Source organism: Cyprinus carpio, chromosome B18, assembly GCF_018340385.1.
Source record: "Cyprinus carpio isolate SPL01 chromosome B18, ASM1834038v1, whole genome shotgun sequence".
NCBI lineage: Eukaryota > Metazoa > Chordata > Actinopteri > Cypriniformes > Cyprinidae > Cyprinus > Cyprinus carpio.
In genome coordinates, this window is record NC_056614.1 from 7,745,927 (window position 1) to 7,773,715 (window position 27,789).

A 27,789-nucleotide genomic window follows, 5' to 3' on the forward strand; every position below is an offset into this window, starting at 1 on the left:
CAGTGATTTTAATGGGAGCTTTTGAGAGTGCTCTAAGTAGACTGTCAGTGAAAATGTTCTTTGATAATGTAACTTGCAATGTTTTTATTCACATTAACTTGCAATGTTAAATTCACATTAAATATAAACTCGGTCGTATTAAAATATGTTATGGCATGACACCCATATCTGTTAATGAAGTAAACAGACAGGTTTTTTTTTTATGTTACTTTGACCTTCGCTCACTATAGATCATAATCTATAAAGGTGAGAATTAAGATATTTCATGATAATTCAGTTTGGAAAAAATACATAAATAAATAACTTGTGCCCCCTCAAAAATAATGAGTGCATGACTCCACCCTATTTCAACAAGGTCTACTCACTTTAATATTTCTGGCCTCACCACTGCTGTAAAGCAAGTCTTCAACCACTTTCCTCAATCCACTTCAGATGAATGAAAAACAAACAATCAATCAAACAAACAAAACATTTAGGCCTAATGGCTAGCTTAAATATTTTACTGAGCCAGAAAATTCAAAACAGGAAATTCAAACCTTAAATATGCTCACACGCTCCTGAGGATTGTTGGAAATATTACATTTAAATTATCTGGCAAAATCCAAATGAGTATACTTGTGTTGTGAAGTTGTCACAACGGTAATATCTTATTATAAGGATTTGAGACAAAAAAAAGTTCAGTTACACAAATGATTGGTTTCAGTCACTAAAAAGGATGATGAAGATTATTATTATTATTATTTTCTAAATTTTGTCCTTCAAACTAAAATCCCAAATATCATTATAGACATTCTGGAATACATTCAGACAAGGGTCAACTTGGTTTATTAGGCTACATGTGTCATAAGGTAGCCTCCAAAAGTATTTTGGACAATTCATCTACACATAAAATGTACTGCATTACATAAATCATCAGACTGAGTGTTAATTCAAGTCAAGTATCTACAGCATCACATTACATTACATCCTATTAAAATGTGAAGGAATATTTTTGCGGCCACTGCACAAATAAAACACCTGTTTTTATGAAAAAAAAAAGTGTTAAAACACTGAAATTTATTTTGAAATCATATGAATTATATATATATATGCTTTGTATTATTATTAAATATTTTAGGCTACATACCTCATGTATGTATGTATTATTATTAAATAATTTAATGTAATTATGTAATGTATTATTTAATATTTTATTACCACCAGACATTGAGCGTGGTCGATCACTGTCACTGACACCCACCGAGCACACGGCGGTGCTAGATCCTCATCCTGACTAGACGCCCAAATAGCTCACGTGTTCAGAGTGAGTTGGACCATGAAACTGATGCGGCCCCAACCAGGAGCTGCACTGATGGTAAATAAGAGCTCTGAACATCAAGAAGTCTCTTAATCATTTGCACATAATATAAAAACCCACATAACCATCACACATTAAAAAAAAAATAAATCCATTACTGACTTTTTCCATGATATGCAATATAGATAAAGCAATTTAAAGACTTCAACATGTTCACCTAAATGGAGAATTAATATGAGTATACAATATTTAATTGATATTATTTGATTAAAATATGCTTTTGGTTGATATTTATCCTTTTGCTTCTTGTGGAAGTACTAGTTTAAGCATATGTACAGTTGAGTGCAAAAGTTTGCATCCACCTTACACCATGAGTGAATAATCAAAACATCTGCCTCTGTTGTACAGTTCATCTTCAAAATAGCCTTCCATAATCATTTAAATGTGTTTCCCTCTGAAAACCTTTTATAGTATGGCCTCAATGTTAAAATAGCTGAGTCCAAATGTATCTTTAATAGCAAGCTCAAAAGTTTACATCCCCTCTGATAAACCCTCTAGGTTTTTAACTTTAATATGTATAATTTTGTGTCTGATCCTTTAAAAACATCATCAACACTTAATGCTTGATGAGTGGCATGAATTTTATATTTGCAAGTGGGTAGATCTCCAGGAGCAGTCTCAAGCAACAATGGGATCAGGGAAACAGTTGTCAGAAGACCTAAAAATTATTTTTTTTATAAAGCAAATTGGTTTATAAAAAAATTCAAAGTGTTTAGGGCTACCAGTGCCAACTGTGAAGACCCTAATCCAGAAGCAAGTGGATTAAAAGTCCACATCTCCACCATCAAGCGCAGTCACCATAACTCTGGAATGTTTGGGAGAAAAGCATGCAGGAAGCCATTGATTACTTCTAGACACAAGGCAGCACACTTGGAGTATGCTAAAGAGCATGTGAACAAACCAAATGAGTTTTGGAATAAGATTATGTGGTCTGATGAGACCAAAGTCGAATTATTTGGTCATAATTTTCACAGGTACATGTGGCAAGAAAAAAAAAAAAAAACATGCCTATGAGGCGAAGAACACCATTTCCACTTTCAAACATGGTGGAGGCTCGCTGATGTTTTGGGGGTTGTATGTCTGCAACAGGCACTGGAGCTATGCATAAAGTGGAAGGGAAAATGAATGCAGGCCAATATCAACCGATTTTAAAGCAAAGCCTCCTACCATCATTCAAAAAGCTAAAAATGAAGAGTCAGTGGATCCTTCAACAAGACAATGATCCAAAACACAAAGCAAATCAACTCAGGAATGGTTTAAAAAGAATAAGGTGAAAGTTTTGCCATGACCTTCCCAGTCTCCAGCCTTAAATATATTAGAAAACCTGTGGATAGATTCGACAAAGGCAGTGCTTGACAGACAGCCAAGCAATCTGGTAGACCTGGAACTAATATGGCAGGAAGGATGGGCTAAAATTACACCTGAGAGGATACAAAAGCTTGGTTTTAAAGGCAAAGGGAGGACATACAAATATTACATTAAATATTACAAACCCGATTCCAAAAAAGTTGGTACAATGTACAAATTGGGAGTAAAAAAGGAATGGAATAATTTACAAATCTCATAAACTTATATTTTATTCACAATAGAATATAGATAACATATAAAATGTTGAAAGTGAGACATTTTGAAATGTCATGCCAAATATTGGCTCATTTTGGATTTCATGAGAGCTACACATTCCAAAAAAGTTGGGACAGGTAGCAATAGGAGGCCGGAAAATTTAAATGTACATATAAGGAACAGCTGGAGGACCAATTTGCAACTTATTAGGTCAATTGGCAACATGATTGGGTTTATAAAAAGAGCCTCTCAGAGTGGCAGTGTCTCTCAGAAGTCAAGATGGGCAGAGGATCACCAATTCCCCCAATGCTGCGGCGAAAAATAGTGGAGCAATATCAGAAAGGAATTTCTCAGAGAAAAATTGCAAAGAGTTTGAAGTTATCATCATCTACAGTGCATAATATCATCCAAAGATTCAGAGAATCTGGGACAATCTCTGTGCGTAAGGGTCAAGGCCGGAAAACCATACTGGATGCCGTGATCTTCGGGCTTTTAGACTGCACTGCATCACTTACAGAAATGCTACTGTAATGGAAATCACAACATGGGCTCAGGAATACTTCCAGAAAACATTGTCGGTGAAGACAATCCACCGTGCCATTCGCCGTTGCCGGCTAAAACTCTATATGTCAAAAAAGAAGCCATATCTAAACATGATCCAGAAGCGCAGGCATTTTCTCTGGGCCAAGGCTCATTTAAAATGGACTGTGGCAAATTGGAAAACTGTTCTGTGGTCAGATGAATCAAAATTTGAAGTTCTTTTTGGAAAACTGGGACGCCATGTCATCCGGATTAAAGAGGACAAGGACAACCCAAGTTGTTATCAGCGCTCAGTTCAGAAGCCTGCATCTCTGATGGTAAGGGGTTGCTTGAGTGCGTGTAGCATGGACAGCTTACACATCTGGAAAGGCACCATCAATGCTGAAAGGTATATCCAAGTTCTAGAACAACATATGCTCCCATCCAGACGTCGTCTCTTTCAGGGAAGACCTTGCATTTTCCAACATGACAATGCCAGACCACTGCATCAATTACAACATCATGGCTGCATAGAAGAAGGATCAGGGTACTGAAATGGCCAGCCTGCAGTCCAGATCTTTCACCCATAGAAAACATTTGGTGCATCATAAAGAGGAAGATGCGACAAAGAAGACCTAAGACAGTTGAGCAACTAGAAGCCTGTATTAGACAAGAATGGGACAACATTCCTATTCCTAAACTTGAGCAACTTGTCTCTTCAGTCCCCAGACGTTTGCAGACTGTTATAAAAAGAAGAGGGGATGCCACACAGTGGTAAACATGGCCTTGTCCCAACTTTTTTGAGATGTGTTGATGCCATGAAATTTTAAAATCAACTTATTTTTCCCTTAAAATGATATATTTTCTCAGTTTAAACATTTGATATGTCATCTATGTTGTATTCTGAATAAAATATTGAAATTTGAAACTTCCACATCATTGCATTCGGTTTTTATTCACAATTTGTACAGTGTCCCAACTTTTTTGGAATCGGGTTTGTAAATATTGTGCATTAAATATTGTGTTGATGAAAATACATGTGTTTGTTTTACTCCGTTTGTCATTTCAAAGTAAGGGGATGCAAACTTTTGCACTCAACTGTAGGCTGTTGTAAATTCAATTGTCCAATCATTTTTAGCCCAGAAGTTTATCTCAGTGCCGTCCAAGAGGTTTCTGCCACTGGTATCAACGTCCCAAAGATCAATGTCATGGATGCATCAGAGGCTTCAGTCATGGCCACAGAGCTCCTTTCTCCACTGCCTTGGGTCCAGATATGCTGTCAGGGCTGCTCAAGAAATGCCACAATGGTTCATGTCAGTCTGCCACTGATGCTCGAAAACCTCTGATACCCCAGAAGGGTTCCTGAATTGAGAGTCCAAGGATGCCCATTTCACAGTTTTGCTGCTCCTAGATGTCCTACACACTGGCACACAAAGGATCATGTCACAGGCAACCAGGTCCCAAAGATCCTGTCAGGACCACTCCAGTGAATGCCGTCCTAAAGATTCCTAACACTGCTGCTCCAGAACATGCTGATATAAGAGGTAAGAGCTTACTTGACAGGGTACCTGTTCAGAACCATCCTTTTCCCAGAGTTTCTTGTGTTGGCTTGAAGGTTCCTGCTGCTGCAATCCCAAAAATCAATATATTTTCTGTAGCAGCCTCAGCCAGAGCTGCTGTCCACGCTGCTACAGTCCCAGAGCTCCTTGGTCCCAGAGGTTCCTGCTAAAGCCACTCTGGTCCAAGAAGACCTGCTGCATCAGGTCTGTCCTCAGTTTTCCTGTCACTGGTATGATTCATCCATAAATACATTACACCTCTGTGCCTATTACAATATTTAAAATATAAAATACACAAAATATATTGTTTTGAGAGGAAACATATAATCTGGAAATATTAACCGTTCTTGCTTCAGTTGTAGTGGGGTTTGCCTCTAATTTAACCAGTTTATATTGATCACTTTAAATGTTAATTTGAATAATAAACTCACTAGGTAAGTAAAAACCATATAAGTAACATTTCAGAAAGGAGTTACGGTAACATTTTATTTTGATGGTCCCTTTTGATTATTCTGTTGACATTAAGTAACTTTGCACTTACATGTCAACTAACTCTCATTAGAGTAGACTGTCTGATTAATATCTGCTAGTTCTTTATTGTGATGGAGTCCCAACAGACATTCTACTCAGTATAAGTAACTATAAGTAACTTTTCAACTTGTTCTAAAGCCTGGGACACACCAAGCCAACGATCGCTCGTCAGCTCTCCTCGGGCTCATATCGGCGGCAATTTGCCGGAGTCAGCATTTTGAATCGGCATCGGGGACATCGGGGACATCGGGGCCATCGGCGAAAGTGAGAGCTCTGATTGGATGTTCAGTTTAGTGAACGAGTCAGTGCCGAGAATTAAAGCAAAAGTGATATAAACAAGCATGTGAATGAAGACGGTACAGACAGAAGGCTGTTTAAATGTCACCTGATCTTTCACAATCATTCTAATAAGCGAATGTTTTCATAACATGAGCCACTTAAAATGATTAAAGTTATCAACAATACTGATATTCAAAATGGTAAGCAAGCGCTGCTTTGTTTACATTTCCTATATCTGCATTTATCTCGTATATCTTTGTTTCGGTTTCTCCTTTTGAATGACGAATATATACTCTTAATAGCTGCTGATGTGAACAACTCGTTCCTCTCACACATGCTCAGAACGCACATGTTAGCTTGCCGTTGGCTGTAGTCTGTGTGTTGTGTTCCAGCGCAGCTTTATGCGAGGCGACAACACCGTTGGCTTTCGTCACCGCTAGTTCTTTGAAGTCAGCTTGGTGTGTCCCGGCCTTAACCCTAACCTGAGAGTTAGTAGATATGTAAGTGCAGCGTTATTTATAGTCAACAGAATGTGTTAAAGGGATCATCAAAATAAAGTGAAACTGGAGTTACACTATGTAGCCCTCCATTTAGCAGAGGTGTATAGCAAGCCATTATAGCATTCTACTAATCATAATTCAGTTTTGAATAGTGAAAATATAAGTTCCAGATATCTATTCTGCAATTTTGACTCATAATTAGGATATCTACAATGTAATTTTGACTAGTAATTATATACATTGAAGATATCAACAGTGCTAATTTATTGGGCCATTAATCAGCTCAAGTCAGTTCAGTGTTGATTCGTTTCTGTTCAATAACAGTGGCAATGCTGCAAAATTTATCAAATGTGAAATAAATATGATTAAGCATACAGCTCTCTACAAGACAGTAGTGTCATCCTGGTAAATTAAGTTAAATTTCTGTTCTCATCCAGTAATGTCTGTGCAGTCAAATGGATAATGCAGTTTTACTGAATAATAAGTGTCTTTTTAACTCCAAGTATACTATTTGTACATTAATATTAGAATCTGTTTTGCTGCCTAAAAACCTGAACTTTCCTTAGGTTTACTTAATAAAATGTACACTTTTAACACACATGAACCAACATTTCTACTTCTGTTTCTTCACTTCTCTAAACTCCAAACCACCAATGACAAAACAACACCCACAAACCCACACTGTAAATTCTAAGTTAAGTCTGATTTGAGGAAACTCATTCCCCCGGTTTAACTGGGTAATGGTGCCAAACTAAACTTTTATCTATATCTATATATGGTCTTCCCATTGAATTAACCCAAATATCCCTGAAACTTAAATAGTTAGTTCACCCAAAAATGAAAATTCTGTCATTAAGTATCGTTTTGTCATTTCAAAGTAAGGGGATGCAAACTTTTGCACTCAACTGTATGCTGTTGTAAATTGTCCAATCATTTTCACCCCAGAGGTTTCTCTTAGTGCCATCCAAGAGGTTCCTGCCACTGGCATCAAGGACCCAAAGATCAATGTCATGAATGCATCAGAGGCTTCAGTCATGGCCACAGAGCACCCTTCTCCACTGCCTTGGGTCGAGATATGCTGTCAGGGCTGCTCAAGAAATACCAGCTGCCACAATGGTTCATGCCAGTCTGCCACTGATGCCTGAAAACATCTGATGCCCCAGAAAGGTTCCTGAATTGAAAGTCCAAGGATGCCCATTTCACAGTTTGGTTGCTCGCAAATGTCCTTCACACTGCCGCTCCAAAGGATCCTGTCACAGGCAACCAGGTCCCAAAGATCCTGTCAGGGCCACTCCAGTGAATGCCGTCCTAAAGATTCCTAACACTGCTGCTCCAGAACCTGCTGATGTATACGGTAAGAGATTACTTGACAGGGTACCTGTTCAGAACCATACTGGTCCCAGAGTTTCTTGTGCTGGCTTGAAGGTTCCTGCTTCTACAATCCCAAAAATCAGTGTTTCCTGTAGAAGCATCAGCCAGAGCTGCTGTCCACGCTGTTACAGTCTCAGAGCTCCCTTCTCAGCCTCCTTGGTCCAAGAGGTTATATCTACAGTGCTATCAGCTCAAGTCAGTTCAGTGTTGATGTTCAGTGGCAATGTTGCAAAATTCATCAAATGTAAAATAAATATGATTAAGCATACAGCTCTCTACAAGACGGTAGTGTCATCCAGGTAAATTAAGTTCAAGTTTTGTTCTCATCCAGTAATGTCTGTGCAGTCAAATGTATAATGCAGTTTTACTGAATAATAAGTGTCTTTTTAACCCCAAGTATACTATATGTACATTCATATTTGAATATTTTTTACTGCCTAAATACCAAAACTTTACTTAGGTTTACTTAATAAAATGAACACCTTTAACCCTCTGGGGTCGACAAATGCGGATACGCGTTTTGTGGCATCTTCCCCTGATAACAGCGAAAATAACTTAAATTACACTTTCAGTTTGGATCATACAGATAAGAGCAATACATCAATCAAATCTGTAAAGGGTCTACTTTTATTTGTATACACACATAATAACAACAAAACTTTTTGCATTTATAAAATAAAGAAACTGACAGGGTGCGCTGTCTGCCGCCTTGGTCTGCGTGATCTTCAATTAGAAATGCACCATTAATACCACAAATACTCACCAAAGAGACATGAGAGATATATCTATAGAAAGCTTGACGTCTACTTTTATCAAAAAACAAATATTCTGTGATAAAGTAATCCATATGAAACCACCGCAATGTCCAGTCTTTATATATATATATATAAGACAGAATTCACCTCAAGAAGACGCACTGAGAGGAATAAGCTTTGGATTACCTCAGAAAAAAGTCTGAGTTTTTTTATTAACTTTCCTGTATTAGTTTTTACATAACTTGAACATATTTTACCAGTTAGACATTTTCCAAACTATAATTCCTGACTAATTGTATAATCAAGTGAAACATTATGAAGTTTCATTCACAGCATCTAAATGTCTCACGATGCCAGGACTTTTTTTTTTTTTTTTTTTAATGTTCTATTACATAGACAGCAATACGATATAAAAGTAATACGAGTTATAATGTTAGTAACCTCCTCTGGGCCTTTTTCAAAATGTCTATAGGGGCACAATGTCATTTGCACCAGAGGAACCTTTTCATAGTTCGTAGAACTATTGGCCGAAGTACCCACTTTTTGGCGTGTGAATAAATTCAAAAAAAACTCTCAATATCTCACCAAAGAATGCTGAAACAACTGAAAAAAAAACAGCATTACCATATTTACTTGTAACCAATTTGGCTTTGTTCCTTTCATATAGTACATGTACAAAAGATGTTAATGTCATTTTGTTCAGTTAACTTCAGTACTTTGCCCTTGACTTTGGTCAAATTAATTTATTTTACTGCAGTTTAAAGTACTTGTTGTCATTCACGTACATGCACTTGACAACACTGACATATATTGTTTTAGCACCATGACCTGAGGGTACCTGCCAAATTTGTTGACAGAGCCACCTACAGGTCATGAAATCTGAAACATGGCTATTTTTGCTCATAAGTTGTGAAATGCTTGTCAAAACAGTGACAGTGATCGTCGTAACTAATGTTAAATTTCATATACACTGCTCAAAAAATGAAAGGAACGCTTTTTAATCTGATTATAGAATTTAAGTATCAGATCAAATCAGTGTTGATCAGGGGTGCGTTTCCCCAAACCATAGTTGCTAACCTGTTAGCAACTTGGTTGGCAATGGGAAATTGCATTGCAACCATCAAAGTTGCTAACTTAGTTGGTCAGTTAAATAGCAGAGGGGGTTGTTAATCAGTTTCAGCTGCTTTGGTGTTAATAAAATTAACAGGTGGACTAGATGGGCAACAATGAGACAACCCCCAAAACAGGAATGGTTTTACAGTTGGAGGCCACTGACATTTTTCCCTACTCATCTTTTCTGACTGTTTTTCACTAGTTTTGCATTTAACTAGGGTCAGTGTCACTACTGGTAGATTGATGCAATACCTGGACCCTACAGAGGTTGCACAGGCAGTCCAACTCCTCCAGGATGGCACTTCAATACGTGCCATTGCCAGAAGGTTTGCTGTGTTTCCCAGCACAATCTCAAGAGCATGGTTGAGATGCCAGAAGACAGGTAGTTACTCTAGGAGAGCTGGACAGGGCCTAAGAAAGTCCTTAGCCCATCAGCAGGACCAGTATCTGCTCATTTGTGCAAGGAGAAACATGATGAGCACTGCCAGAGAGCCCTACAAAAACGACCTCCAGCAGGCCACTGGTGTGAATGTCTCTGACCAAACAATTAGAAACAGACTTCATGAGGGTGGCCTGAGGGCCCAACGTGCTCTAGTGGGCCCTGTGCTCACTCCCGTGGAGCTCGACTGGCATTTGCCATCGAACACTAGAACTGGCAGTTCTCCCACTGGCACTCTGTGCTTTTCACGGACAAGAGCAGGTTCATCCTGAGCACATGTGACAGATGTGAAAGTAGGGCTGGCTCGATACCACTTTTTTAGAGCCGATCCCGATCCGATACCAGAAATTCTGAGCATTGGCTGATACCAATACCGATCCGATACCAGCGCAGGTTTTTTTAAATTTTTTAATCAGTGTAGAATTTCTATACCTCAACTGATCATCACTCTTTTGTCTCTATCACATATAGAAAACTTCATTGTAAAGAAAAACAGCAAATGAATAAATATATAATCATAATCTATTATAAAAAATACTACTCCAGGTTAGTGGATAATTCAGTAGCAAAAGTTACTCTAGAAAAATCATGAGTGCACAATAATTTCATAAAATCTAAATATTTAGTGAAAACAACAACAACAACAACAACAAAAAAAAACATTATTTAGTGGGAAACAAATAAAAGTGAATAAGTGTAGAACTAAATCTGGTAAAATGTTAAACATTGCTCTTTGTATTGTAAAATACATTCATGAAAAACAAGTAGCCTAATATATTTATATATTAACTAATATACTATAAATTTAAAAGACATTTCTTTAAAATGTATAGCACAGTAATGAGGCAGCAACATATGATAGATAAAACAACAAGATAGGCTATTAATAATCTTTTATTGCACAAAAATATTATAACATGATGAAAGGCTCCATACGGAGCAGCACAAAGCGCTTATGTGCATCCTGTGGACAGAATGATGCGCTTGAAGCAACACAGAGTCACAGGACCCAGCGCTCTGCATAGAAAAGTTCAAAGCACAAAGGGAAAGGGATTTTGATGCGTAATGTATTATATCTGTGCGATAGTTTATTGAGACTTTTCTTCTAACAGTTTTAAATTTCAGTTTCTGTGTGCATGAAGAACAACTCACAGTGCTCTTTATAAACTGTATACAATATATTGTAACAACTGGCGGTTGTTTAACAGAGCATGGGCTGTCTGGAGCTAAACTAGGTTAACTTACTAGACTGTTACTGAGCTAATTGCTAGCGGGGTGCTAACATCTATGTGGCGCGACTTTTACTTTTGCTTTTGCTTGACTGACAGAATGTGAGAGCACTCATGTCTCATACACCTCACGACTGTGAGTGTCTCTAGAAGCAGGCGTGCTGACAGAATAAAACAGCAGAAGACAGCACTGTTTTCTTTTCCCTTTTTATTTTTAACACAGAATGAGAACTTTAAAGAGAAGTCCACACCACCAGGTTCCTTCCTTATGCACCTCTCTCTGTGATGGTGATGGCCACACTTACACATAACAGGGCAGTAAAATGAACCCAACCCACACGAACCAACCTAAACATAAACGCACATAGCAATGCTAACACAACAACCCAACCATACTGCTTCAATTTTGCATAAATAAACTATAAACAAATACCCATAATGCTCCCTGCTGCTCACGCTGAGTGCCAGATCATTACAAAATGGCTGCATCCGAAAACTTAGGCAGCTGACCTGCTGCCTCACTGCCGTATCAGGCAATGACTTTGCAGGCAGCATTTTTGCACGAAGGCACCTCATGAAACTGATTTTGGACAGGCTTCTGAGGCAGAGTAATGGTTTAATGAGCTACAGCAAAATATAGAGAGCTTTCGTAATAACTAAGTGGATATTTCATTACTGCAATATTAATTTCTCGCTAGAAATGACATCAAAAGTGGAAAACGTTGATCAGAAACGTACATTTACACACAAACTGACCTCCGACCGCAACTTTCAGACGCCATCTTTATTTTTTTTTGTGGGATATCAAAGGCAGTGAAGGATACATCAATGCTTCCTTCAAAAATTGGCCAGATGAAGGCATCTCAGGAGACAGGAACTGAAGCTAACATTGAATTCGGACATGCCTTGATGCCTTCCTACCTTGGAATGCGTCCTCTGAAGGCAGCATTTTTCAGTTTTCGGATGCAGCCACAGTGTTTTAGTGTGTGTGTGTGTGTATACACTGTAAAATGTAACTGATGATCTTACTAATATCTTACTTGTTTTGAATAAATTGGTGGACCTTACTAAGTTTAACCAAATAATCTCAACGTTTTAGCACAGAAAGTTATTAAACTAAATGGATTCAAGTAAGCTGTACTTAAAATAATGAGTATTTTTAACGTTTTCGAGTGGTCATGCACAGTTTCACCAATAGGTGGTGTCTATCTGCAAGGAAATTCTGACGGGAGAAGCACATGGAAAGTTGAGTCAGCTCATGTTTGTCATATTTTTTTAATTGCTCAATTACGCATAAATCGATCATATAATAATTAGATTAAATATGGAAGCGATGCACAGCTACATTGGATGTGATGTTATTTTAATCCAATTGTAGGATTGTCTTGGATTGTTCTTATCGAAATGGCATTACTGTTCTTTGATTGCACGTTTTTAATCAATGACCATTTTTATGTTTTATTTATTTTTATTGGGATTCATTCATGAAATATGAGCAAAACAATTTTTTGTTTAAATCGTTTGTAAAGCTGTTCTGACATACATTTTCAGAATCATGGAAGTGTTCATGTTTTCAAAATACTTGCTTTAGCCCTACCCCGTTTTTTCATGAATGAGGAAGAATTACTTGATATATGTTGTAATGTTATTTTGAATGTGTTGTACAGGCACTGTTATAATCAATATATTTTAACTTTTACATTACTTAAGATTAAATGTTTGAACTCCTTACAATGATTTGTAAATAAAAAGATGTAGGCCTATAATAAGAGTATAGTAAGAATTTTGTATGTTAATATTGTTTTCTTTATTTGCAGAGCTTATTGTGAAATAAGTCATGCAGTGGAAATATAAGTATTGGATTTTTTATTTATTTATTTTGTGAAAAGAGAGCTCTCCTTTTGAAGCATTTTGAAATTCTTGAGCAAGTTAAATATGTGTTAAATGGGTCATATGATGTTGCTAAAAAGAACATTATTTGGTGTATTTGGTGTAATGAAATGTGTTTATGCGGTTTGCGGTTTTATGCCCTGCCTTCTGAAACACGTCGATTTTTACAAAGCTCATCGCTCTGAAAAGTGAGGTGTGCTGTGATTGGCCAGCTATCCAGTGCATTGTGATTGGCTGAATACCTCAAGCATGTGACAGAAATGTCATGCCTCTTTACATATTGTGATGCCTTGTCCGGCCGGAGCGACGAGGCATAAACCCATTATAAATGTAATATAAACATGATTTCTAGTCGTTTCCTCTTTTGGAAAGCCAAACAAAGTAGTTTCGCTTTCTCAACGAAACAGCGTCACACACCACGGCCTTGAGTGAGCTGAGGCTGGCTTGAGCGAGCAGAGGGGGGCGGCCTTGAGAATGGCGTGGCAGGTGAATTACAGAGGAGCTTATGGCAACCACATGTGACGACCCCGGGCTGGACTATGCTTCGTCCATGGTAAAAGCCGATCCAGCGATCCAGAGTGCAAAGTTGATGTATTTCCTCAGCGACCAGAATGGATCAGCTCCAGGCATGACAAATCGGATATGATCCTCTTTTGGAAGACTTCTCTTTCTTTGCGTGAACATTTGGGCGGCGTTATGCAAATCTTCCCACATAGTGATGTAGAGATGTGGGGGTGTGTTAGAATGAGCCATTTTAGGGGAGTGTAGTTGACCCTTAACTTTTATAAAGAATATCTCTTTGGATTTGAAACTTCAGTCTTTGCAACTTCACAGATCTTCTTTATGCAACAAGAGCTGGTAATACTCCAAAGAGTAAGGAATAATTAAAATCGCATCATATGAGCCCTTAAAGCTTCAATGTTTCTTTCTTAAACTAAACCGTTTTACTGTCATTTTAACTAATATATTAACTACTTTGATATTTCATTCTCTGTTTTAACATTTTTTTCATTCCACTGTCATTGCATTTTTAAAATACATTTATTCAGACTAATTTGACATTTCATTCTGTTTTAACTTTTCTTTCCAGGCATAGTAGTTCTTCATGGCCTTTCTCTCAGGGAAGAAACCCCGTTTTTCAAAACAATGTTGGCAAGTACCTTTTTCTGTTTCATTCAAAAATCCCACACACATCACATATAGGCTATCAATTACACTTCATTCAACTCTTATCTTGTACCAGATTAGCAACCTCTGAATTTATTTCGTTTTTTAACTTAAGCCCTTGTACATTTTGTTATAGAGAAGACAGCCAGGAATCTCCATTTGGATGGTTTTTACAGCTCAAGTACAACTTTGATTTTATTCTTCAACTTTGAGTCTTTCTTTCCATTGGACACAAATTTCTGAAACCAAAATTACAGTCACTAAAATTCTGCTGATGATGAAAATCAAGCCTGTTTGAGATTTAGAAAACCCAAAAATGTAAATTCTGTCATTTTGCTCACCCTCATGTCATTTCAAGCCCATAAGACTTTGGTTTGACAATTTGGTCTTTGAAACACAAATCAAGTAATTTTTAATGAAATATGAGAGGTTTCTGTCCTTTTGTTGACAGTCCAGGTAACCAAAACTTAAAATATATGAAAAAGGTCATTAAGGTGTTTTTAAACAAATCATATCCACTCAATTAAAATCTGAAGAAATCAAAATCTTTTGGTTACCTGGACTTTCAGTGAAGGAACAGAAGTCTCTAAGGTTTCCTTAAAAGTACTCTTTGAAAGACAAAGACTAATCTTGTGGGTTTGGAATGACATGAGGGAGAGTAAATGTTCTGTTTTGGCTGAAATATCCCTTTAAGCTTGTGTTTGCACAAACATTTTAAAATTATTTTAATTGAAGTTATACATTGCTGAACATTGGTCGAAAATGTTTTTCTTCTCTTAGAACAATGTTATATTGTGACACTTTTTTTTTTTTAAATTAAATTTTCCAATAAATTGATGTTGATTGTCAGTTTCAGCTCAAAGATGGTCAAACAGTCAGGATCATTGATAGAGTTTCTTTTATATAGTTGCACTTGCATTGCACATTTTTGGTGCTTCAAAGTAATACTCTTATGTAAAAAAAAAAAAAAACACACACTACTTTACTTAGAAATTTTAAGACAGTTGGTTTCCTCACTTTTTCTAAGTAAAGTCAACTTATTACATTTTAAACTGTAGGTTCTGTGTGTAACAAACATTTTGACATGTTTCTTTATTTCCCTAAACTCCATACCACTGATGATGAAACAGCCTCCACAAACCCAGATTGCCCAAGAGATTGCCCAAGGAGATTTGTTGTCTTATTTTAACGTTAGATAATGCCAAATCATGCCAATGCACAAATTCAACAAGTACTGTTATACCAAACTGCTTCACAACAACATGCCATGAACCTTGACTTTCCATAAAAATTCTCTCATCTCTTATTGAAGAATAAATAAATTAATAAATGAATATAAAACAAAGAAAGTAAAACACAACACAAATGTACAACACAAAATACACACAGTTTACATTTGAGGATCCTCAGATAGAAAGTTTATACAGTACATTATACTTAATATAAGAATAGCTGGATGGTTGAGAAAGGGAGGGGAAGGGTGGGTTTGAGAGAAAGAGACAAACAGTACAGTACGAGATGGTCCGATATATTAAGGATTCAGGAAGTTAGGTGATTGGTTGAGGTGTGGCCCTTTATTGACCAATAAATGTCTCATGCACAACCGTTAAAATATATGATAATCCTTCTGTTTATTATGAATAATTCTATTAATACACTAATGTTTTAGTTCTAATAAAGATCTATCATAAAAAATGCATCTTACATATTTGCTTTCAAATGATCTGTATAACATGAATGTTTGTCCTAAACTCTTGATGTAATCAAGCTGCAACTGTCACTAAAATAAATATAAAGCATTTTAAGTTTGATGATACCTGTGGTTAACAAGAATAATGACCAAAGGAAATATATATATATATATATATATATATATATATATATATATATATATATATGATGGTGGGTGCATGCAGCGACCTGCAGTGTTTTATGTAGTTTTATTAGTTTTAAACTTTTTTATTGTCTTGTATTGTATTGACTACATGATTAAGTGCTTCTAGATATTTCGTTGCGATGAGGCTTTTTTTTTTTGTATCTGTTGTTTGCCTGCAGCATCCGTGGGACTGTATGCCATGTGAGGACACAGTATTCCAGAGATACTGTACATTAATGCAGCTAAACTTCCTTATTTTGGCTCAGGGAATGTTTTTTTTTATTTTAGATTGCGCCTGAGGAAGCGGCGGCTCACCCAGGTTCCTCTGCCATCTGTAATTATAGGAAACATTCAGTCCCTGAGAAGTACAGTGGATGAACTTCAGGGAAATGTTTGTTAGCAGCAGGATTTTAGGAACTGCTGCATTATGGCATTTACTGAAACGTGGCTCACTGAGCGTGACCAGGACAGCGACTTATCCATTGATGTATTTGGAGCTCCTTTTCGTCTGGATCCAGTGTTGCCAACTTAGCAATTTTGTTGCTAGATTTAGCAACTTTTCAGACTACCCTAGCAACTTTTCTTTCAAAAAGCACCTAGCAACAAATTTAGCTATTTTTAAAAAGTTTTTGGCAACTTTTGTAAAGTGACTCATGATAAAAAAGGCACATATTTTAATCTAAATTACACAAAAAGAGGAAACCACTGAACAGCTAACCAGCCAAGCAGCACATCAACCTGGAGAGAGCTGGAGAAAGTTGCCTAACAGTACAAACATCAAATGTACTGTACATTAAGTTGCTAGTTCCAACTGGTCAATAATAAATGCACATTTATGATACAGCATGTTATTAGCTTGTATATATATAATTGTTGTTCAGTTAGGTACACTGTAAGAAAAAAAATATGTGGAAAAACTGAAAAGGTACTAGTCATTTTCTGCCAGAATGTTATCCATTAAGAAGTAACCCTGTAACTTTAAAACACAAAATGCAATGTGGAATTTAAAATACAGGTAAAACACCTGTGAAAAATAAATAACTTGTTCTTTCATATAAACAGTACATTGTGTCCTATTTTTACAGACTTTTGTGTAGCACACTAACGACAGGGAAACTTCTTAAAACTATAATTGATCAGAATGTGCAGTTTTACTAGTTAATTAGAAAATACATAAAATGTGTGACTGTTTTGATCATAAAGATGTGCTACTTATGTTACTTTTACAAATTAAAAAAAAAAAAAATTATGTACATGAGATTTCAGAATCAGAAAGAGCTTTAATGCCAAGTATGCTTACGCATACAAGGAATTTGTTTTAGTGACATAAGCTTCCAGTACACAGAGAAAACAATAACACAGTGAAAACAATAAAATATTTTTTTTTTTACAAATATTGCAAAATACATCGAAAATTAATAAATATAACTATATTAATAAATAAATATAAACAAATAAATATAAGGATATTGCACATTTTTATTGCATAAGTGGGGAACATTTAACTGTTCATGAGGTAGATTGCCTGGGGGAAGAAACTGTTCTTGTGCCTGGCTGTCCTGGTATTTGCAGCTCTGAAGCGTCAGCCAGATGGCAAAAGTTCAAAAAGGGGGTAACTTGGATGTTAGGGATACAGAGTGAGTTGAATAATCATGCTGTTTCTTGTCATGATTATGCAATGACGTCATCACGCAATGACATCACAACATCATTTAGCAACTTTTAGCAACAAATTGATCTGCCTTTAGCAACTTCCCCTGAAAATTAGTTGGGAACACTGTCTGGATCGGCTGGCAGAGGTAACGGGGAAAACTCAAGGAGGCGGGATATGTCTGTATGTCAACAAATGATCTTGTACCTCTCTGACTGTCAGAGAGCGTGTTTGTATGCCAGATGTGGAACTTTTAGCGTTTTCACTGCGTCCTTTATATTTACAGCGTGAGTTTCCTCAACTTAATAACAACAGTGTACATTCATCCAAAGGCAGATTCTGTCTCTGCCTCCAGTACCATTTTTGATGTAGTACAGAGATTGCAGTCGATCTCACCGGATGCACCTAAATTTGTTCTTGATGATTTTAACCATGTTACTCTTAAACAGACACTCAAAACTTTTCAGCAATATGTCTCCTGTCCAACCAGATAGGGTAAGACATTAGATCTCTGTTATGGGTCAGTAAAGGATGCTTATAAATCTCTTCTGCTTCCTCCATTGGGCTCTGCTGACCATAATTGCATTCATTTACTGCCCATATACAAGACTATTTTAAAGGGAGAGAAAGCAAAGATCAAGGACATAAGTATATGGTCTGAAGAATATATGTGTCCTGTTTGCTGTAATGTTATAGCTGTACTGATTGGGACATTTTTAAACAATCCTGTGGTAATTATTTGGACTCACTGGTGGATGTAACATGCTCATATATTGCTTTTTGCAGAGACATGATAATTCCCAGTAAGCCTGTTAAAATATATTCTAATAACAAACCCTGGGTTACTAAATCTATGAAGTCCTGCTTACAAAGGAAAAAAAAATTGCCTTTAAATAGGAAGCAGCCTCTGATTTGTATTTGCGTACAAAAGAGCTGAAGATTGAAATTTTGAAAGCTAAACAAGATTATTAAGTAAAACTGGAGTATTAGATGGTTGAAAAAAACTAAGGTTTAGAATTGGTTATTATGAGATGTATAGAAGGTATTAATTATAATTGGAACAGCAGCACTCATGTTATGTTGGACGGTTTTAACTCTGATTTTGAATTTGCCAATGCTTTAAATAGTTTGTATTGTCGTTTTGATAATTCTAATTTTAGCAAAGAAATTTAGGAAATGAGTCTTAACCTTACGGATACTCAGCATTTCAACAATGATCTTCAGGATGTTGAAAAAAGGCTTTTAATTCAGTAAAGTGAACAAAAGCCCTGGACCTGATAATATTTGTGGCTGGTTACTTAAATCATGTGCAAAAGACCTAATTCCTGTATTTCAAGATATTTATAACAAGTCACTACAGACACAATATGTACCTAATCTCTGGAAAGATGCAGTGGTTGTCCCAGTTCCAAAATGTAGTCATCCTAAAATTGCTTTAAAATTATTTTTAACACATGTTCTGAGTGTGCTCAGGGACAACACATGTTGAGTTAAATTCAACACACAAAATGTGTTATAAAATGTAACACATAAATGTGCAGCTTAAGTAAACACATTGATGTGTTAACTTCTCCACTTAATATTCACTTTATCAGTAAGATATTCATCATTCACTACCTCACATGGACATACTGAAAGTGTCAACCTGTTTGCACATTTGCCTCTTGTAAATTCCTGTGTATCTTAATATTTAAGACTACAGTATAATGCACATATGCACATTGCCTCTTTTACATCCCTGTGTATCTTAATATTTAAGACTACAGTTTACTTTCATGCACATTATTTTCCACTATATATTTAATTCTACAGTATACATCTTTTTATATATTTTATTCTTATATTTTTATTGTTTACTTTTATTTCATTCTTTCATAGCTATATTTATGTATATTTTCATCTGTGTTGTATTCTTTAATAATTGCACTGTCCATGGAGCGGACCTGACTCACATTTCACTGCTGGTTATATATGCTCTATATAATTATGTGACAAATAAAAATCTTGAATCTTGAATCTTGATGTGCTCTTTCTGTATGTATCTAACACAACTGTGTGTTACTAAGCAATTGTTTTATATGTTAATATAAAAATTATTTAAAATGTCAAATCAATATACAATTTTTGTACGTTTATTATGAAATTTCACAGGAAACCATTAGACACTGCTCACATACTGTTTGTTTTCAATTTTAACATGGAATTAATGCATTCAAATGTTTTACTACAGTATACTGACTATAAACTTGTGAAATGAGCATTTCAATACATTTATCATAAATTATAAAAACTCACTTTATAAAAAAAAATTCATCAAATATTATAAAACTCACATCTGTTAAGCACAGTCAAATAAAATGTCAAATATGTATGAAACAGTTTCCAACATATAAATTAACAAATTTTCTGAACTTTTTCAAGTACCAACAAAAAAAAAAAACTTTTAACGAACCTGAAAACTGTATTCAAAGAAATAACTATTACACACTTACTGTTTATGCATTCACATAAGGTGCTCATCTAAACAAAACAATTCATTGTCAAATCTGGTCAAAACACATTGTCTTCAACAGTTTCAACCACTAACAGGTTTAAAACTAAATTTTGTATTTAGGAGTTACATACTGTTGATCACAAAATGATACAATATCTAAAGGTCTGTAATCTATTAAGTCACCAGGCAGCTTTGCCATGTCAAAATCTTTAGTTCTGATGACACCGAAGGAAAAAAGGTGTTCATCAAAATATTTAACTCTTAAAACTCTCAAGATCATAAGTGCACATTCTCTTTCACTTTGGGGAATAATGTGTATAACTTCACCAAATAATGGTTCTCCCCTTTCATTTGCTTTTGAAGTCAGAACGGATCCTGTCTGGTATGTTGTTCCCAAAAAACTAATTATTATTAGTCACATGAATTGAACTGGTTTACGTGAGTCTCAAAATGAGTCTGTCTTAAGCTTGTCAAGCAATTTGTCACCCTTCTACAAAGATGCAATCACAACAGGGAAAGCATTTGGCACAGTCATTTCAAAAAAATACTCAAAAAAAATGAAAAAACAGAGGACAGTTGGCATGGACACTGAAGATTGCACAGCCAGAAGAATTTGAAAAGTCTGTCTACAGCACAGGTCAGGCTTCCAACATCAAGTGGAAGGGCAAAAGAATCATTCTTTGCCACAATTACTGTAAAAGACTGTGTGCGTCAGCAGCTGATTTTGGATTGTTCGTCAACTGAGTCTTCCTCGGTCAGAAGGAATAGGCAAATCCAATGGTGCAGTTTGAGAATTTATTGAGGAGGAGTCAGGTACATGGAGATGATGAAGGTTTGCAGGTATTAATATGACAAAATAGGTGTGGTTGTGTGTGGGTGTGTGGTTATCTGAAACAAATTACAATAAAATGTATATTAGTAAACATGTAGGCTATGGTTACATACAGATGCATAAAGAAATAACCCGCAGTACAACCAAAATCCACTAGTGGGAGCTCTAACACTATAAATGAACTTGCATAAATGCCATAAATCTCAAAATGGTGAAAAGTGACAAAACAGGCGAACTATACATTAAATATAATATTTGCCGTTATTTGCAAGGCAATAACTAAAGTATATACAGTAGATGGCTACTTTAGGAGTGCTTGTGGAGCGCCGTAGCGGCATCAGCAGTATAACAGTAAGGAGTAACACGAGTATAACAACTTCGCCACTTAGGCGAATAACTTTGCAATAACGCGTCATTCATGCAAAGCCGTACTTACATCTTAAGAACGCACACAGCACTTCTACACACTAGACTAGCGCAGGATTAACAGAGGATGGCAATTCTCTGCACCGTGAATACTGCTCTCATGGCCCTGGACCACACGAAAGTGAAAGCGCCTAGCACAACACGAGCGAGCAAAACTACCTATGAACACATGCATTATGGGTAATGTAGTCTATGTCAGGGCACGGACTTTTAACAGCCGCCCCTGTATTTGCCTGGCAAATACACTCATTCAAAAGTCAACTAGTTTGAAGATGTGCCATTTAAATCCTCAGGCATTTCAGGGAGTTCCACCAGTTTGGTTACCGGGCGAACGTAGATACTGTCTTTAACCTTCACCTCCGCAGCTCGAACAACACCATCTGTCCCTGGGAAAATCTTGGTGATGGTCCCAACAAGCCAAAGCCCTCTGGGAAGGTTGGAGTCAATGATCATCACAATTTGTCCCACAGTAGCATTATCAGTGGATTTCCTCCATTTATGTCTCAGCTGAAGCCCTGGAAGGTAGTTCTGGACAAAGCGTTTCCAGAAATGATCACTGATCACCTGGCTGTGTTTCCATCTTCTGTTGGAAAGGGCATCATGAGGGCCGTATACTGTCTGTGGTAATGCAGCGTCGCGCCGCCCCATGAGCAGCAGGTTCGGCGTGATGGGGTCCGGATCAGCCACATCAGAGGAGGCATATCCGAGTGGTTTAAAATTAAGGAGCCCTTCAACTTCTATGAGAGCTGTTAGGAGCACTTCCTCTGCCACAACTTGGTCTTTCAGGATCCCTTGCAGGGCTGACTTAACGGATCGGATTTCCCTCTCCCAAGCTCCCCCGAAATGAGGAGAGTATGGTGGGTTGAAGTGGAAGTTGATAGTCTGCTTAGCCAGTTGCTGCTGCAGCTTCGGTGCCATGCTCTCAAAAGCGCTCTGTAGTTCTTTATGGCCGCCCCTGAAATTGGTACCCCGGTCGGACCACAGCTCATATGGCTTCCCCCGGCGTGCAATAAACCTGCGTAATGACATTAAGAAAGAGTCAGTATCAAGGCTAGAGATGAGTTCTAAGTGGGTGCATCTAGTGGTGAGGCATTTGTAGATGATTCCCCAGCGTTTCTCTCTCCTACGCCCAATCTTAATCAGGTATGGTCCAAAACAGTCCATGCCTGTAGACCAGAAGGGTGGTTTGTATAGTCTCAGCCGAGATGAAGGAAGGTCGGCCATCTTTGGTGTAGAGGGTGAGGCGCGCCATCTCCTGCAGTCCACACACCGGTACTGATGTTTCTTAATGGCCTGGCGACCTCTGAGAATCCAGTAGGTGCGGCGTAACTCTGCATAGAGTCTCTCTGCACCAGGATGAAACAGCTGAACATCATAGTGCTTTATAATGAGCTGAGTCAGAGGGTGATCGGGTGATAACACAATTGGGTGGATGCTGTCAGGGTCTATGTCTGTAGCTTGACGCAGACGGCCTCCCACTCTGACTAATCCACTGAGGCTGTCATACTCAGGGGAAAGGGCACTGAGACGAGCTGCTTGGGCGAACAGAGTTACCTGCTTGTAAGGCTTGGACCTCCTCTGTGAAGCTGTCCTTCTGCGCAGATTGAAGCAGCTGGGTCTCTGCCTCCAGGCGCTCACTTGCAGTGTAGGAGGTGGTAGCCGCCCCCTGCAGGGATTGGTGGGTGGCCAGAATCAAATCATCTAAAGATGTGTACTGTGCTGGATCTGGCAGACTTGGTGACACATTTGTAAGTCCACAGAAGGCAGTCTTTCTGAGTTCTTCACTGCCACATTCTGAGAACTCTGTCGGGGGCTTCGGCCAGGTGTCAGGAGTCTGTGTGAGAAAGTGTGGGCCCTGCGACCATCGGCTGGAGACCGTGAGCTCTGACAGTGATCTCCCTCTTGTGATGTCATCGGCTGGATTATCATCAGAGTTCACATACCCCCACTGTTCCGGAGAGGTCAGCTCCTGTATCTCACAGATCCGAGTCCCCACGAAAACTTTGTACCTGCAGGAGCTGGACTGAATCCACTGAAGCACTGTAGTGGAATCTGTCCACAGATAGACTGAGTGAAGGGGTAGTGAGAGCTCAGTTTGGAGTACCTTGGTCAGTTGGGCTCCAGTGAGCGCAGCACACAACTCCAGTCGGGGTATCGACACCTGCTTGCGGGGCGCTACTCTGGAGCGTGCCATGATAAATGAGGTGTAGATGTGAGCCTGCTGCTCTATGACTCTGAGATAGGCCACAGCTCCATACGCCTTCTCTGAGGCGTCACAGAAGATGTGAGCCTCATATGTCGTACTATTGCTGTTGTGAAGAGGAGCGTAACATCGGGGGATGGTGATATACTGGAGATAAGACAATTCCTTTTCCCATTCGAGCCAGGACTGAAGCAGGTTTCCTTCTATGGGCTCATCCCATCCTCTATCTGTGCTCCACAGGGCCTGCACAATGAGTTTTGCTCTTGTAGTGTAGGGGCAGATATAACCCAATGGGTCATACTGACTGGCCAGTACTTTGTAAACATTGCGCAGCGTCACAGTTGTGTAGGTTACAGGGCGGTGCTTGTATCCCAGAACATCAGTAGTGCAGTGCCAACTGAGACCCAGTGTTGACTCCTGAGGATCAAGGCTTTTAAGGTTTAGCCACAGTTCACAGCTATCTGATCTGGCCGTACCTGGCAGATGAGCGACCACCTCAGGCATGTTGCTGGCCCACTGGCGTATCTCAAATCCACCTTGAATAAGCAGCTCTCTCATTCTGTCAATGAGCAGTTTGGCCTCTTGCGGGTCAAAAAAGGACTGCAGGCAGTTGTCCACGTAGAAAGCTGTATGGACAGAGTCGTAGATGTCTTTATAGGTATCCCTGTGCTCCCTTACATGGCTCTGAAGGGCAAAGGTAGCACAGCAGGGACTACACGTTGTCCCAAAGGGCAGGACTCTCCACTCATATACATCTGGCAGCCTCTCAGTTTCACAGTCTCTCCATAAGAACCGCAGCAGGGGGCAGTCTTCAGGGAGCAGGCGGATCTGGTGAAACATGGCCTTTATATCTCCGCTCACTGCTACAGGATACTGGCGGAAACGCAGGAGGACACCCAGCAGTGTAGGCCCAAGGGGGGGTCCTGGCAGGAGGTAGTGGTTAAGAACGGTCCCCTGGAACTCAAAGGAGCAGTTAAAGACTACCCGAGCTTTGTTGTTATGATGTACAATGTGGTGTGGTACATACCAAGATTCAGCAGAGCTATGAATCTCTTCGGGAGTCAGCTTTACCACATATCCAGAATCTATCAACCTCTTGATCTCCTGGTTGTATTTGAGTGCCAGGTCAGGATTCCTAGCTAACTTACGCTCAGTGGACCTCAGAAGGCCTTTAACTACTTCAGAGGAGACATGCATCTGTGGGAAGTCCTTCTTCCTGAGCAGCAGGGGTGGCGTATCGCTCTACACCATCCACAGGTACTCTGATGGTCTTGGCCTCTAACATGGCTATGGCTTCTCTGTCCTCCTTTGAGCGGGTGACCTCCTTCCCAGGTCTATAGAGGGGAGCATCTAGTTGCCATAGACGCTGTACATCCTGTTGAAGGGCAATGGCAGGAGAAAGGCATGATATGTTCAGGCAGTGCGCCTCCCTCTGCTGTGTAGGCATACTGCAGCTCGGACCCTGGATGGCCCATCCGAGCTTGGTGCAGACGGCGACAGGTCCTTGGGCAGAGCCTCGCAGGGATAGAACGAAAAGGAGTTATGAGGTGAGCATTGTCAGAGCCGATTAACACAAGTGGCTGTATCTGATTGAACCCTTCAAGCTGCACTCGCTGTAGGTGATGATACTTCTCCTTTAAAAGCTCCACTGGGCATGACTGTTCAGCTAGGCTGAGCTGTTGGGCGGTAAAGGCATGTGTTATCTTGTAACGTATTCTCGGCTTGGCCTTTGGGGACACCTGGAAAGAGACATATCCTCCTTTAATATGGATCACATCTTGACGAATAGTACGCAGAGATAGAGTTTCCTCCTCCTGGATTAAGCCTAACAACTTGACAGCAGCAGGGAGTATAATGGTTTTCTCTGAGCCATCATCAAGAAGAGCATATGTGTCCAGAGATTTACTTTGATGGTGTAACTGGATGGGTACAACCTTAAGCATTACACGGCTAGAGTGACTGATAGGAGCCAAAAACACTCGGCTAGTGCTCACTGTTAGGATATTCGGGTCCCTCCTCTTCGCTTCAGCTAGGTCATGAAGCACTAATAAGTGCTGTTCTCCACAGGTGCTGCACATCTTCTTAAGAGTGCACTGCTCGGGGGTATGTTTACGGCCGCAGCGCCAACATTTAGATTTTTCCTTTATCCAAGAAGCTACAGCTTTGAGGTCTAGCTTCTTAAATTCTACACAGCCACTGAGGTAATGCTCTGTCCCTTCGCAGTATGGGCAGTATGGCTTAAACTGCTTCTTCTTAGAGGAGGGAGAAGGATTAGTAATATGGGCCTTAGTGTCTATCCTCGGCTGTGTTTGAGCAGGATCTGAGCCATAATAGATGGATGTAGACTTACTCTGTACCCTGGACCCTGCAGAGGCTCTGTTGTTGCCCCTCTCTGGGCGTGGTCTGTCTGAGGGCTGTGGCTGAATGGCTTGCCGTGATAACTGTAAAACTTGGGACTTGCGCTCGAGCCACACTGAGAAGTCGTACATATTATAGGTGCAACTGCTGCCAGTGCGTATGATACCACGTGTGATGCAGTGCTCGATGAAACTGTCTCTGTAGCTAGGCGGAAGCTTAGTGAGTAACCTGTCTACGTGTGAACCACACTGGAGCTCACTAGCTGCTACATCGTCCATAGTACTGAGGAGGCCCACTAGGCTAGACACCGCCAGGGAGAAATCTTCAAAGGCTTGAGGATCACCTGGCTTAATAGGAGAGCAATTAAGTATAGCACTCAGTTCACTCTGGACTAGTTGTCTGGGTTGCCCATATCTCTGCTCCAAAGCTCTCATTGCACTAGTGTAGGGAGTGGGGTCGTGAATATAGCGTCTGGCCACTTGTAACGCACATGGATGTTCTAACTGATCAATCAGGATGTGATATTTATACTCCTCTGTGAGATGAGCATGTGGCCCAAGGAGGCTGTCCAGTCCTTTCTTCAGTAATACAAAGTCACACTCTCTGCCTGATTTGAATGTCACCAGTCTAGGCTTCGGGATGCCATATGAGGATGCTAAGATCATCTCCATCAGGTTTGGCTGGGTGGCTTCAGCTGCAGGAGGTACTGCGTCTTGTGCAGTATATGCAGCAGGCACTGAAGGGTAGGCAGAGACTGATGGATAAGCAGCAGAGTAGTAGCGGGCTGAATCAGTAGGTGGAGCGGCATAAAGCTGGCTATAAGTCTGCGGCGCTGATATCCCCGGTGGTGGCTGATACTGTGACACTGAGACTGCAGGGAAGTCATGAGATCGTGCAGAGAGTACCTGGATGGAGCTGCCTGGAGGCTGCGGGTGTTGGTACCTGAATAGGGGCTCAGCCTGATGTGGTTCAAGCCTCCCGAACTGTACTGATTGGGCTACTTGATTGACAGGTTGTGGAGCCGGCTGAATCACTGGATGGGCCACAGGCATTCTCAGCTGGGGAACAGGCTGTGGCAAGGGCCAAGGGGCCGACAGACCTGCGGGCTGAAATGCAGTATTCACCCTGGGCTGCAGTACTGGCAGTGTCACTGGCGGTTGCTAAAGCACAGGTTGAGGTACTAGCACTGCACCTGGCTGCTGTGCAGGTTGAGCTACAGGGTTAGGGGATAGCGGCACTGTCTGAGTATTTGAAGTAGGTTGAATAATAGGGCTTAAAGGTAGTGAAGCTGTTTTTGGTGCTGAATGGAGAATGGGATTTGCATTTTGCAGTGGTAAAGATGCAATAGGTTCTACTGGCCTTAACAGGTTCACGGGCGTTCTAATGTCCTGCCTCTCTGCTGGTGCCAGGACGTGTAGCTGATCAGTAGTATGAATGCTGCTCATGGCCACACTGCTATGCTGTGGTGTTTGAAGTAGAGCAGGAAGTGAAGCAGCTCTATCTTGCTGTTGAGCATCACTCTGAGTAGGGAGAGGACTGCATGAATTGCATACACGCTCCAGTTGTTTCACACGCTTGTTTAATGCACCACTGGTCTCCTTCATAGTGATTTGCATCTCATTCATCGTTTTCAGTACACTGCCCCAAGCTGCCTCCATTCTCTTCCATTTTTTCATC